We start from the raw sequence: 14,903 nt of genomic DNA on the forward strand, positions 1-14,903 counted from the left end.
CACAAGTATGTTGTGTCTCAACAACTGTCTTTTGAATAGATATTATTCTTTTTGATTTAAGTTGATACGATAAAAACGGTAGGCATTATAAGCTACAGCTTCAGCCTACACCTTTTCTGTACAAGTACTGTTTTATTTTTTATTTTATTTTAAATTGTTGTGAGTTAAATTCTTTAACTCTTGATAAAAAAAATAAAATAAAAACATTCATTCATTCATTCATTAGCCCTCTCCTGGGCAACATTTGATGAGTGTGATTCTCTCTCTCTCTCTCTCTCTCTCTCTCTCTCTCTCTCTCTCTCTCTCTCTCTCTCTCTCTCTCTCTCTCTCTCTCTCTCTCTATTTTGTTTTTCATCCCTTGCTAGGGAAATGTGGTCAACATATTTTGTGGTCAACACTATATTAATTTCTTTCTTTTTTTTCTCTCTTTTTTCTGTCTCTTGGTCTCAACACTCTCTCTTAGACGACATTTGATGATTGTGGTTTCTCTCTCTCTCCCTCTCATAGCCTATCTATTTTTATTACTTTTGCCTACGTGGTTAACGTTAGGCTACGTTAGGCTACTCTCCCAAATCCTTGGGCCTATGGGTTTAAGGTTAAATGGGGTGGCCTTGGGTTATTTTTGTTCTTTGTTTTTTCTGTCACCTTTTCTTTTTGTCTATGTGTTTGTTTATGTTCTTTGTCTGTTCGTCTTGTCTATACATGTATGCTCCGTATATGTGATTAGCACAGTATCATTTGTGATCCATGCTCTACGTTGGATTAGTGACAGTATTCTTTTCATAAACATCAAGTGTCCAGGGCCGGACTGGGACCCCCCCCTGTTTGTCAACGGGGGGGGGGGGGGGGGGGGGGCGGACGTTTCACTGTTTCAGCCCAGCCCTGCACATGAACTCTGCAGCCGCACTGAGGACCCTGCTGGAAAGCATCCCAGCCTAAACATTAACGTAACTAATAATTGGGCCGCGCAACCCGGAAATGACCGTAACAATCCTAAAACGGGAGCGAAAATATATTTAAAAAAAGAATATATATATATATATATATATATATATATATATATATATATATATATATATATATATATATATATATATATATATATATATATATACATTTTTTTTTTTCTTTGGGCCCAGCGGCCCACCGGGCATTTGCACGATACGCCAAATGGCCAGTCCGCCCCTGCAAGTGTCAATCTGGATAGTGTAAAAGGACTTAAAATATACATACATTTATACATTTAAATATCAGGAGCCTTAAACACAAAATTGATCTACTTAGGCCGTGGGTTGAACAAAATAAACCTAATATAATTACATTGTCTGAAACCTGGCTCAATAACAACATATCTAATAACTAAATCAAATTAACAAACTATATCCTATATAGAGCTGATAGAGGTACGAGGTGTGGTGGTGTAGTCACATATGTTTCATCTGATCTTGCTTCTTAAAGTATTTTTGTCAAGGTCATTCTACATGAGAGCAAATACATAACTATTGGAAACATATATAGACCCCCTTCAGCTCCTGCTGAATCTTTCAATTGTATCATATCCACCATAAACTCTATTAAGGATAAAAATGAACTTGCATTATTAGGTGACTTTAACAAGGACTGGGCGGACAAATCTTCTTATAGTGCAAAAAATATTATTTGAAATTTGAACCTAACACAGCTAATCAGTGAGCCCACCCGGGTCACACCCACATGTCAGTCACTGCTTGATTGGATTCTGGTCTCACATCCTAACAGATTCATTAAATCAGGGATTATGTCAGATTGCCTCAGCACTGCACTGTATTTTGCATTTGGAAAATTAAATGACCCAGACTTCCCCCTAAATTAATCCAAATTAGGCAATATAAGAACATCAATGTTGATTAATTCATTAATGATATAATTTCAGTCAATTGGGACCGGTACCAAATCATTTCAAATGTTCATGATGCATGGACATTTTTACACTCTGAACTCATGACAATGATTGATAAACATGCCCCTTTCAAAACCATTAAGGTCAAAGGTAGCCATCTTCCATGGATAACATCTGATCTTATAAGTACTTTCAGGCAGAGGGATAAAGCATGGGCCGTGTACGGTAGGACAAGGGATCCTGCTGATTGGGAGAAATACATACTGCTGAGAAATAAAAGTAATGTCATGACCAGAAATTCTAAATTAAACTATTACAACAAATCTCTTACCCGTGATTCAAAAAATCCTTAACAATTTTGGAAAAAAAATAAAAACTCTAACCAATGCATCTGATAAAACTACAAGTTGTAAATCAGTTAAAAGTCAACAACACCATATAGTCCATGAGCCAGAGCCCCAAAATTGAGCAATGATTATCGAAAGTGTCGGCGAAACCAAACCTATATTAATAAAAATATGATAACCTTTCCACAGGAGTAGCTTTTTCACGGTTATCACACATTTTGTTATTTTCCCCATACGTACATGACAGGTGAAAAAATGACAACATTTAAAAAAGAGTTATCATAATGAAACTTCCTGAGTTGATTACTTACATGAAGACAATGATTTATCGTATTACAAGTTTTCTGAAATTGTATATTTAAATATGCAAATTAGGCATTAGGAAAATATGCCCGAATTCGCATAACTTTCCAGAATCAACATTGGAACATTGGACAAAGCCAGAGTCAACATTCTTACTTCATTTTGTTAACACATCCACTGCCAAGGGGTAATCTCAGAATGTACTCACCAGTGCAAGGTTTTATTGTTGTTTTTTGTTTTTTTCACGTCGCCATAGGCCCCGTTAAAATCCTTTAGAATGCGCGATGGACTGTTTGTAAACAACGTGCACATGACTAGTCCAGACCACGTGTCAAATGGAGCCGCCATGTTTGAGTTCTGACCGTTTATGTTAACATGGGAAATGCGAGGAGAAAAAACTACACTGGCTAAACAGGGGTTTTAGTGTGCGCCTTAGAATGGAGGCCGATGGGAAACAAAAAACGGGATCGCACTTCCGGTCGACTTCCGGTGGTGTTACACTGAAAATGGTCCGTGTAGAAAATTGAAAAAAAAAAAAAAATCGAAAAAAAGGAAAAAGTACCCAGACCGTAGCACTACGGTCTCGGCGCTTAACAGTTGGATTTAACGGACCGTAGGACTACATTCTTGGCGGTTAATGTGTTAAGATGTTGGAGTCAAAGGTTTTTAACGAGGGAATATTCAATATCTGGCTCAATTTTGGGGCTCTGGCTCATGGACTAAATGCCTAATTTGCATATTTAAATAAACAATTTCAGAAAACTTTAATACGATAAATCATTGTCTTCATGTAAGTAACCTGTCATGTACGTATGGGGAAAACAACAAAATGTGTGATAACCATGAAAAAGCTGCTCCTGTGGAAAGGTTATCATATATTTATTTATTTGTATTGACCCTATAAACAATTTGATATAGGTATGGTTTTGCCCACTCTTTCGATAATGAAATCTTGTCTGGCTCATGGACTAATATTACATAATCCTGTTTCAGTAGCTCAAGCTTTCAACCAACATTTCTCTTCAGTCTGTACTCCTACTATGCCTGATCCCTATGGTGTTTTCAACAATACACCACCTTGTCACAGCTCATTTTCTTTCAGGAGAATTACACCTGTTGAGGTGTCTCGTCTGGTTCTGATGCAGTTTTATAGAGCCACCACAGATCCTCTCCTCGTCCATCTCTGTGTGGTTTGGTTCAGTCTCTGCCCTTGCAAAAAACAGGCTGCAGAGAATTGTGAGTACAGCAGCAAGCTGACTGGGCAGAGGCAGCTCTCTGTTAGTGAACTGTACAATGCCAGGGTCAGAAAGCAAACAGGGAGGATCTTCTCGGACCCCTCTCACCCTGGAAACAGTTTAATAAAAAAACTCCCCTCTGGAAGACGTTTCCGTTCTATTAAGGCCACGACTACTCGTCACCAGAACAGTTTTTTCCCTAGGGCTATTGCTCTTCTTAATAAGAAGACATGAGCTCTATATTGTGCTGTTTTTAAGTTATTTTTTATGCTGTTTTAAGCCTTTATTTGGCCTTTTAGAAATGTTCATTGTAGTTCTTAGAATTGTATCATATCCTGAGTATGTTGTCTTGTTGTGCTGTCTGTTTTTCTATCCGTTGAGCTGTGCTACACCACAACAAATTCCTGTGTGTCCTTGTGATACATTTGGCAATAAAGTGATTCTGATTCTGATTCTGATTCTGAGGTTCTGAATGCCATTAATGACCTCAAAGTCTGCAGTGGCCCTGGTTTAGATGGCGTTGAAAGCACATTCCTTAAACTTGCTCAACACATTGTACCCTCTCTGTGATCTCTAACCATTGAGACCTGAAGCCGATTCTACATGTCTCCTAAATCTCAACAGTATTCTCAAAAACGTATGTTTCTATATCAGTGGTGCTCAATCTTTTTCATGTCAAGGACCCCCAAAATGATATGTATTTGGCCGCGGACCCCCATCAAAATATTTCGTTCCAGGGACCCCCCAGAAGCAAAGATTTGAGTTAAAAATGTTCGCTTTAGAAATAGATATTTTCAAAGATTTGCACACATTTTCACGATTTTTCAAAAATAGCAGATCTACAAGCTCGTAGCGCGGCACTCGGTGCCGCGCTATGAGCTTGTATATCTGCTATTCTTGAATAGCCCAAAGTGTAAAATAATACTTTTTAGCTCAAATCTAAAAATGACACAGTTCCAGGTCTTAATGGGTTAATTTATCTCTCTCGACTCATGACATACCCTCCATCTGGAAGTGGTCACATAATCACTCCACTGCACAAAGGGGGTAATGAACTGGATCCCAACAACTACAGACCTATTTCAATTATCTGTTCAATAGCTTAAGTTTCCGAAAAATTAATTTATAAATTGTCCAGTTATCTCTCTAAATACAATATTCTATCATCTTCTCAATCTGGTTTTCGTTCAAATCACAACTACTGCTCTATTAATATTCACCAACGATATATATTCTTCATCTGGTAATAGCAAACTTACCGGTGCAATCTTCATTGAATAAACCAAAGCATTTGATTTGGTTGATCACTATCTCCTACTAGACAAGTTATATTCTATTGGTCTGTCTCGAAATGTTCTACTTTGGTTCAACTCTTATCAGCACAACAGAAACGTTGTGTTGTCATACAAGGCAGTAAATCCGATTTAGCAGTGCATGAACATGGTGTGCCTCAAGGTTCAACCCTAGGCCCACTTTTGTTCATTGTTCTCCATATTCATCAATGATCTTTTTTTCTGGTTGTAATGTCCAACTGTATGCAGACAACACAGTCATATATTGTACACATCACAAACTAACCTATTACAAATCCAGTAAACATTGCAATTAAACTTCAATAATCTGGAATCATGGCTCTCAGCTAATAAATTAATTATCAACAAAACTAAAACAAACACAATGCTATTTGGGACTAATCAGAATATTAAATCTAAAACTATAAATCAACCATACAATATTTACTGTCGTGATAGGACTCAACTGCATAGAGTTGATCACATACAATATCTAGGTCTCTGGCTTGATTCAGGTCTATCATTCAAATGTCATATCGATAACATAGTCAGGAAAATCAACTTCAGTGGTGTCCTATACCGCAACAGAAACTGCTTTACATTTACAGTCAGAAAGAAACTTGTTCAACAACTTATACTTCCAAATCTCGATTATGCTGATGTAGTCTACCAGACTGGCCCCAAAACTAACCTTCTTCCTCTTAACTCAATATAAAACCGCTTATGCAGATTTAATCTTGGCTGTCCATATTTTACCCATCACTGCACCATGTATGAAAATCTCAACCTGCCATCTCCCACATCAAGAAGACAGCAGCACTTGCTGCAGTTCATTTTAAAATGTATTCATTTTGATTATCCACAGTATCTGAAACAGCTTAAGGAACCTTGCACTTCTAGACATCAACTAAGACATTGTTCACAGATTTACTTTAAAGTTCCAACTGCATCTATGTCAGCTGCCAAAAAAATCATTTATGTTTAAAGCTCCTTCTGACTGGAACAACTTACCTGTTCATATTCGTTCAATAACATCTCACCACTCAAACAGAGAGCGTTTCCTTCCCAAACCCCAATGGTTCTATTCAGCCCCCCGCCCACAGGAGTGGCCCAATTCACTCACAACTTGCTACAAAAATCGCTCATGAAAAACTATATAACCTCCTACATTCCATTTTCCACCTTCACATCTGTCTCCTTCTCTAATAATCATAAAGTGCTATATATTTCATCTCGCACTTTACTTCTGGATGGTTCGTTTTGCACCTTCTTTGCCACATCCGTCACGGGACAGAAACAAGCCCTGCCGTGCTCTATGGAAAACAGCCCAAAAGCGCGCCCAAATGAGCCCAAAATCGCTTACACACAAAGCAGACCTGGCACCCCATTTCAACGTCACAGCAACATGCAGCCAATCAGCGTCGACGGCAACGCAGCCTACGCCAATCATGTGTGAGAGATCTACAAGCTATGGGGCAGAGACGCCGTGTGCCATGCACCGTATCTTAGCAACAACGAAAGCGCTCACTCTCATTGGTCGTGTCACGCTAAGAGCAGTTCCCAGACAATGGCATCTCAGAGAGCTTGCTGTTGTGTTAATCTATGGCTGTAGCCATCAGAGTCAGTCGCAGCGACGACGGACAGGACGCTGTGATAGTCGGCATGTAGCTAACGCTAACGTGGCTGTCATGCCTGCAGCGGCTGTGCAATCACTTTGTCAACAATGCACGTTCGTGCGGTAACTGTTATTATTGCTGCTCCGTTAGTCCATTGTAGATGGTGTATGTTGTGTGTGTCTTCTGGTGTAGCTCCACAGAAACTCCAGTAACTAACGTAATGGCAGGACCGCCCCGTGCAACGCACGTTTAGGCTGCACTATGGTCATGTAGTAATTTCAGATAATTTCGGTCCGATTAGGGCAGTGGATATACCCCCCCCCCCCCCCAAAAATCATATTTGAACTGGGGACCCCCCCAATTTTGTTTGACTCCGTTCCACAAGTCAATATTGGGAAAATAGCCGATCTACAAGCTCACAACGCCTCACGTTGAGAGGCGTTGTAAGCTTGTAGATCGGCTATTTTCAACATGTTTGCCTCTTTCTTCATTTATTTGACAATGTGGCCAATGTTTTATAGTATAGTTTGTTGACTACTTTTGCTGCAGTAATGCTCTTTTCCTTCACTTTAGCTTTTTTATTGTCTCCGCCAGGCCGAAAGGGATGGCGCGAGAGTATGTTTTACCCCCTGTCCGTCCGACGGTCTGTGGATAGCTAATCTCCCGCATCGTTGGCTTGATCGCAGCGCAACTGTGCACACATTCCCTGGATGCCAATTCAGAACCTCTGCCCCATTTCTTTCACATGGCCCTGTTATAGTGCCACCAGGAGGCCGCTTTTTTCAAAACACATTTTCTCACAGTACTGCTACATATTTTGTCCTAACATCACGCACATCGATACACAGTATCTCTATAGTCATTAAAAAAAACACGCTCTTTCAGATTTTTCATTTTCCATCCTGCTTGACTAAAAATGGCTTCCACAGTTTCCAGGACTGCTCCGTTTTGACCAAAATGCCTCAAATTATGAACACAGCATGCACTTTCCGTGCAACTTTGCACCCACATTCCCACTAAGAAATTCCTCTTGAGATTTTTCTAATCAGCCTCATGGTGGCGCTATAACAGTCCCATTTGTGTTTTTACCTATACCTGCACCAATCTGTGTAAAACTTTGTATGTGCACTCTCTAGAGGTCAAGGAAAAACCTTTCCCCTACATTTCTCACATCTACCTTTTATAGCTCCACCAGGAGGCCGCCTTATGTACAACATATTTCTTTACATTACTCCTTCCCATTATATCTACATTTCACGCAAATCGGTACACATGATCTCTATAGTCATGTGATCAAGACGGATCTGTTTAATCTTTCATATTCCATCCCGATTGGCTAAGATTCACATCTAAAGTTTGCACAAAATGCCGCAAATCATGAATGCAGCGTCCGATTGTGGTCAACTTTGCACGCACATTCACACTATGTTGAGGAACAAGTGCTACCATTTTAACATTGGCCTGTGGGGGGTCCCCACCGACTCTACCTGGCCCTTAGGTGGGCCCCACCAAGGCAATTCTATGTGGGGCCGAGGTGGGTCTTAACTGCTATGCCCATGCGGGCTATAAGTCGCTTCTACCTGGCCCTTAGGTGGGCCCCAACTAGCCACGTTTATGTGGGACCAAGGCGGGTCCTAACTGGGTTTGCCCATGCAGGCTTTAACTGGCTTCTACCTGGGCCCTAGGTGGACCCTAACCAACCAGAGTGCAGTGCCCATCGCTCCAAATGTTGTGACGTCAGGGCTCTCAATACTGCACATTGGTGGAGGAGGAGGGCCCGCAGGGCGCCCGCACACATCGCTGAACCAATGGTAGCCCACGGATGTTTCCTCTGGAGATTTCAAATCTGCCCCTCTATGCCACATATCATCCGCGCTACAGGGTCTTCACTGACCGAGCCACGGCCCCACTGGCCCTCATGACGCTATGCCACTTATATGCGCTGCCAAGTGGCCGCGGGCGCTACGTGGGCGTGGCGGCGGGCTAGACGCGAGGCCCTGCGTAGCAGGGCCGAGCTTCTAGTCTTTTCAATTGTTCAAAACTGCGCTGTCCTCTCACCTTGTGATTAACTGTTCATGTTTCACCTAAGCATTGTTATAACTGATCTATGACGCAATGATTCATATATGTGCTATGTGTACTGTTGTAGTTGTTGTTGTGTTATTGTTTATTTTTTTGTCTTGTTTTGTCTTGTTTCTTGTTTTGTTTGTTTTGTCAAAAAATATTTTGTCTCAACACATTCCATGCCAGAGGTTGATCTCATAATGTTCTTACCAGTGCCAGCGTTTTATTGTTGTTTTTTTCGTGTCGCCATAGACCTCGTTAAAATCCTTAAGATTGAGCTCTAAACTGCTTGTAAACATCGCGGAGATGTGACCGCTTCGACCAGTGAAAACCACGTGTCAAACGGAATCGCCATGTTGTAGTTAGAACGGTTTATGTTAAACAGTGATCAGCGAGGAGAAAAACTACAAAGAGAAAATGGCTTTTCAGTTTCGTCATTAGAACGGAGGCCGACGGGATCGGCAAAACCGGATCCCAGATAATTCCGTTTCCGGTGGTGCTACAATGAAATGTGCCATATCGAAAATTGAAAAAAGTGCAATGTGAACTTTTTTTTGAAAAAAAGAAAAGAGCACCACTTCGCGTAGGTCTACGCGACTGGCACGTGCCGGCTTTAAATAGGTTTGTGTAGGTCTACGCGACTGGCAGTCAATGTGTTAATGTATGAAGTGTATTTTGTAATTTGAGGAACCCCTCGAAAACGAGATGATTCATCTCAAGGGGTTACTCCTAATAAAGACATTTCAGACACAATTGTGATTCAATTCAATTCAATTTTATTAAAGTGTCAAATCACAACAAGTTGTCTCAAGACACTTTGAACAAGCAATTTTTGCGACAGTGGCAACGAAAAACTCCCTCTTAACTGGAAGAGACGTCAGGCAGACCCTAGGTTCTAGGGCGGGGGCCTTCTGCCTCGACCGTGTCGGGGGAAAGAGGAGAGAGAGAGAGACAGAGACAGAGAGAGAGAGAGAGAGAGAGAGAGAGAGAGAGAGATACAGTGCAAGTAGTAACAGTAACAATAGTAGCACATATAATAGTGTAAGATATATAGGATAGTATAATATAGTACAGCAATAATGTGTATGTAGTATATAATGGTATAATATAAGAACGTTAAGATAATATACAGTATATATAGTATAGTGGTATAGTGCAGTGTAGTAGAACTCCACGGTCGTGCTTGGACGTGCTTGGACTCTCTACCATATTAAATAATGAAACAGAAAATACATTAACTCTTTGATCAATGTTATTGTGTCTGCATAGCGCTGCTTGAAATATACTTATTACAGGATCCTCTACCGCCTAGTTTTTTGTCATACATACATGCAGGTTGTACGAAAAAAAAAAACAACAACAACATTGAACTCATGTAGCATCTTATTTATATTATTTGGTTCATTGTGTGTTTGACTGGTGGAGTGTCAGTAAAGGAATGCCTGCACATACAGAAACCTCCCTGTGGTGCAGCCTGGGAAACGCTGCTGAATGAGATATACATCTAAGAGAATATAATCTCATACTGCCAGTAGGCCAATCTCTGTATACTTACGTATGCAATCAAAATGATGAATATGCCTGCCGGATCTCGACAGCGTCACAGATACCTGCCCCTATCTGGACCTGCACTGTCAATCGTCTCAATCAACATCGAAGGTATTTCCGGATGCAAGGCAGAGATACTGGCAACGATGGCCAATCATTTTGACATACTCTGCATGCAGGAAACCCACATCGGCCCTGCACAACACCGACCAACCATCCCTGGAATTAAACTGGTCGCTGAGACCCGACACAGACAATATGGATCACCTGTTTTCAACAGACCAAACCTCAAGATTGAGGAAGTCTGGACCCACATTACGGAAGGGCACATGGAAACCATCACGGTTGCCCTCCCAAACGTCTCTGTCACATCAGTCTACAAACCACCCACAACCCCTTTTCTGTACACAGAACTACCAGAAAGATGCAAGAGGAGATTCCATATCAGCATCGGCGACTTCAATGCCCACAGTACATCATGGGGCTATGAGAACAACAACCAAGATGGAGATGAAGTTGAAACCAGGCTCGAGTCCAAACACCTGACCCTAATCCATAACGCTAAACTCCCCAAATCCTTCCTCAGCGCCAGATGGAAACGAGGATACAACCCAGACCTCGCCTGTGTAAGCAGTGACATCGCATCCAGAACTGAGAAGGAAGTCCTGGACCCTATCCCCCATACCCAGCACCGGCCAATTGCCATCACCGTTAGATCCGCTCTCCAAGAAACCACCGTCCCATTTCGCAGGAGGTTCAACCTACGGAAAGCTGACTGGTTGTCATTCCAACAGGAGAGAGAGCATTCCATATCTAACATACCACCATTTCCCAATAACTACTCCAACTTCACAGACTTGGTAAAAAGGTCAGCCAGACGTCACATTCCCAGAGGATGCCAGACACAGTATATTCCTGGGCTATCAGAAACATCCAGCGACCTGCTGAAAGCCTACTATGAGGAATACAATAAGGACCCTTTCTCCTCTACCACCATGAAACTTGGAGAGACCCTGATCAGTGAAGTTGGGGAAGAATGAAGGAAAGTCTGGAAGGAAATGATAGAGAACACCAACATGACAAATAACAGCAGGAAGGCATAGACCACACCACTCCACCCATAATCACAACGGTCACAGCAAACTCGGTTGCATCACAGCTGGTGGCCAACGGTCGTAACCAACACCGCCGCCGACCCACAGGAGAACATTATCGCACAGTGGTATCAGACCAACCACAACCAGCCAGCCCTCTCACCAAACCCTTCGACATCGAAGAACTCGAAACTGCAATGGGGAAGCTGAAACCCGGAAAAGCAGCAGGGATTGATGATATACTGGCAGAAATGATATAGCACCTGGGACCTAACACAAAGACCTGGCTCCTGGAGATGCTGAACACATGCATGGCACAGAAAACCATCCCTCCTGTCTGGAGAAAGGCCAAAGTGGTTGCAATCCCCAAACCCGGCAAAGACCCATCATCCCCAAAGAGCTACCGACCCATTTCCTTTCTCTGCATCACTTACAAGTTCTACGAGAAGCTGCTACTCCAACGCCTCATGCCACTCATAGACACCAAGCTGACGAAAGACCAAGCTGGTTTCCGTCCTGGCCGCTCCTGTGCTGGACAGCTACTCAACCTCACCCAACTCATTGAGGATGGATTTGAAGGAAAACAAAAAAACTGGAGCATCTTTCATAGATCTTTCTGCTGCCTATGACACTGTCCAACACCGTACAATGGTCAGAAAAATGCTGGACATGACTGGTGACCTGAATATGTGTCAAGTCATCAAAAGCCTCCTCAACAACAGGCGCTTCTACGTCCAGCTGAATAACCAGAGGAGCAAGCGGAAATCCCAAAAGAACGGCCTCCCACACAAGGTAGCATACTGCACCACCCAACAAGTAGACTTCCAGAAAATTGAGCCTGTCCTTGAAAGTGCCCTCCAAGAAATGTCAACCTATTACAATAACAACCACCTGAAACCCAACCCATCAAAAACCCAACTATGCAGCTTCCACCTGAGGAACCGAGACGCTGAAAAAGAACTGAGCATCACCTGGGATGGCCACAAACTGTCCAACCATACGCATCCCATGTATCTTGGTGTTACACTGGATAGGACACTCTCCTTCAAGAAACACCTGGAGAACACCAAAGCCAAGGTCAACACCCGCAACAACATCCTGCGCAAACTAGTGAACTCCAAGTGGGGTGCAGATCCACCAACAATCCATGCAACTGCCATGGCCCTGTGTTTCTCCACAGCAGAGTATGCCTGCTCAAGCTGGAGCCGATCACGCCATACCAAACTGGTCGACACAGCCTTGAACGACACCTGCCGCATCATCACGGGATGCGTCAAGACAACGCCTATCCCGTGCCTTTATGCGCTATCCGGCATCTCTCCCCCGCACATCAGACGACTAGGTATCGCTAAAGATGAACGGAGAACACACGAGACAGACATCAGACACCCCTTGCATGGCCACGTAGCACCCCCACGCAGGCTCCGATCCAGAGCCAGTTTTGTGCAGACAGTCGTGCCCCTCCAGACAACCAAACATGCAGCAAGGACCAACATCTGGGAAGATGAATGGCAAAGAAACAACACACACGCTCTTGAAAGACACGTGCAGCTGTGGATCAGAGCAGATAATGTCCCACCTGCTTGAATGTGCCGACGCCCCCCGGTGCAGCCCAGAAGACCTGGCAGAACCCACCCCATCAGCTGTGGCCTGTGCCCAATACTGGCAGAACGACATCTAAGATTGCTACGGACTCGAAGAAGAAGAAGACTCACAAAACATGTTTAAATACTCATTTTAATGCATAGCAGCAGCCACGGTGACACTTTCCATCCATTGGTGCTGGTCGGCAAAAACACACAAAAAAGGTTACTTTGTTAATAATAAATATTGTACATCTATGGACGAACTATTTTAAAAGTTGAGTGATCAAGAGCTTGAATCTTCTTTTCATTCTTGAACTCTGACTTCATGATTTTGGATTTAGGACTCCCAGTGGATCTCAGCCATTGTTTCATCCGTTTCACCTCGTTGCTTGGGCCTTGGATCTGTCCTTCAACAGTTCCTGCCTCTGTATTCTGGACCCAGCCAACCAAGCCTAGCTTCTTCGCCTCTGCTCGAGTGTATTTCCGAAAGAATACCCCTTGCACTTTGCCAGAAATCTCATAATCCACTGAAATGAGGTCTTTACCAAAGGACATTATGAACCATACAGTACTGTAGCGTTTGAAATATTCTGGATTCAAGTCCCTGATGCAGGTCAACAGGTGTGACAAACAGATCAACAGGTGTGGCAGCAATGACCTCACTTCAGGGTGACAAATCAGTGAGAAGGAATGCAGAGTCCAGGGACTTTATAATGGTTAAAGGTGTCCGTGTGTGTGACATTGGGGTGGTCACTTTATATGTTATCTACTCAAACTCGTGGTTCTGAGTGCTCGGTCTCTCATCAGATGTTTTCTACACTCTTGCCATGACGTATACGTCCATATTCGGACCATAGGAAAACCTATCCCTGGTCCAGAGTGTTAGTGAGTTCTCTCTAACGCCCTGCCAGGTGCTCGGCTCTGCTCATAGACAAGGAATTCCACTGCCCTGCGAGGGCTCCAACTGTAGTATACAGTACTGTAGTAATAAACAAAACCACTTCACTACTCACAGAAACAAAGGCTGTTTTGTGTTGTTGCAAGTCTTTTCTGGAGGTGGAAAGCCTCTCAGCACCCCACCTTCTCTGTAAAATGCACTTTTTGGGTTGAAAATCAATGTACGCGAGACAGAAATTATTTAATTTATTCCACTGCGCCCTCTACAGATCTGGTCAATATACATTACCATATTATATATATATATATATATATATATATATATATATATATATATATATATATATATATATATATATATATATATAAGACGTCATAGACTGGCCTAGACTCCATATCTGAGCATGCCTGACACGGAACTGGGCACAGACGGGTACAACGGGTATTGCATAACCAGGCGGGGCATGCATGTCCAACTTGCATCGTTCCCGAGTAGTACTCCAGTTCTACATAATCTAATACGCCATGAGAGATTGTCACGCAATGATGTCACAACGTCGTCATCACAACCATGCAGTTGCCCTTTAAAATGATTATGACATTATTTAGCATCTTTTGTAAACATAAATCAGCCTTCTAAAACCTTCCTCTGTAAATGTGTTGCACTGATTCACAGTGGTGCTGGTGTGTGTGAAATGTTTCACTGGACAGTGCATCTGAAAGGTGAACAACCAAATTACTTCCATGCTGCGGTGGTAGTCGGACACAAGCTGTACTGCTTTGGAGGAGACGGTGACCTGAACAACAGCAATCAGTTTGAAGTGCACATATTCAACACAGTGTCTTTACGCTGGTTGCCCCCAGTGACAACCGGAAGAGGAGAAGGTCCCTCTGATGTTCCCTCCCGGCGCTACGGCCACACGGCTTTGCTCATAGAAGATATCACCTACATCTGGGGAGGTTCTCCATACTGCAATATTCTTTATGCATTCGATGTCGCCACCCACATATGGTTCAAGCCCAATGTTTCTGGCACCGTTCC

The sequence above is a fragment of the Gymnoscopelus microlampas genome (genome assembly GCF_963454915.1).
Source record: "Gymnoscopelus microlampas genome assembly, chromosome: 8".
NCBI lineage: Eukaryota > Metazoa > Chordata > Actinopteri > Myctophiformes > Myctophidae > Gymnoscopelus > Gymnoscopelus microlampas.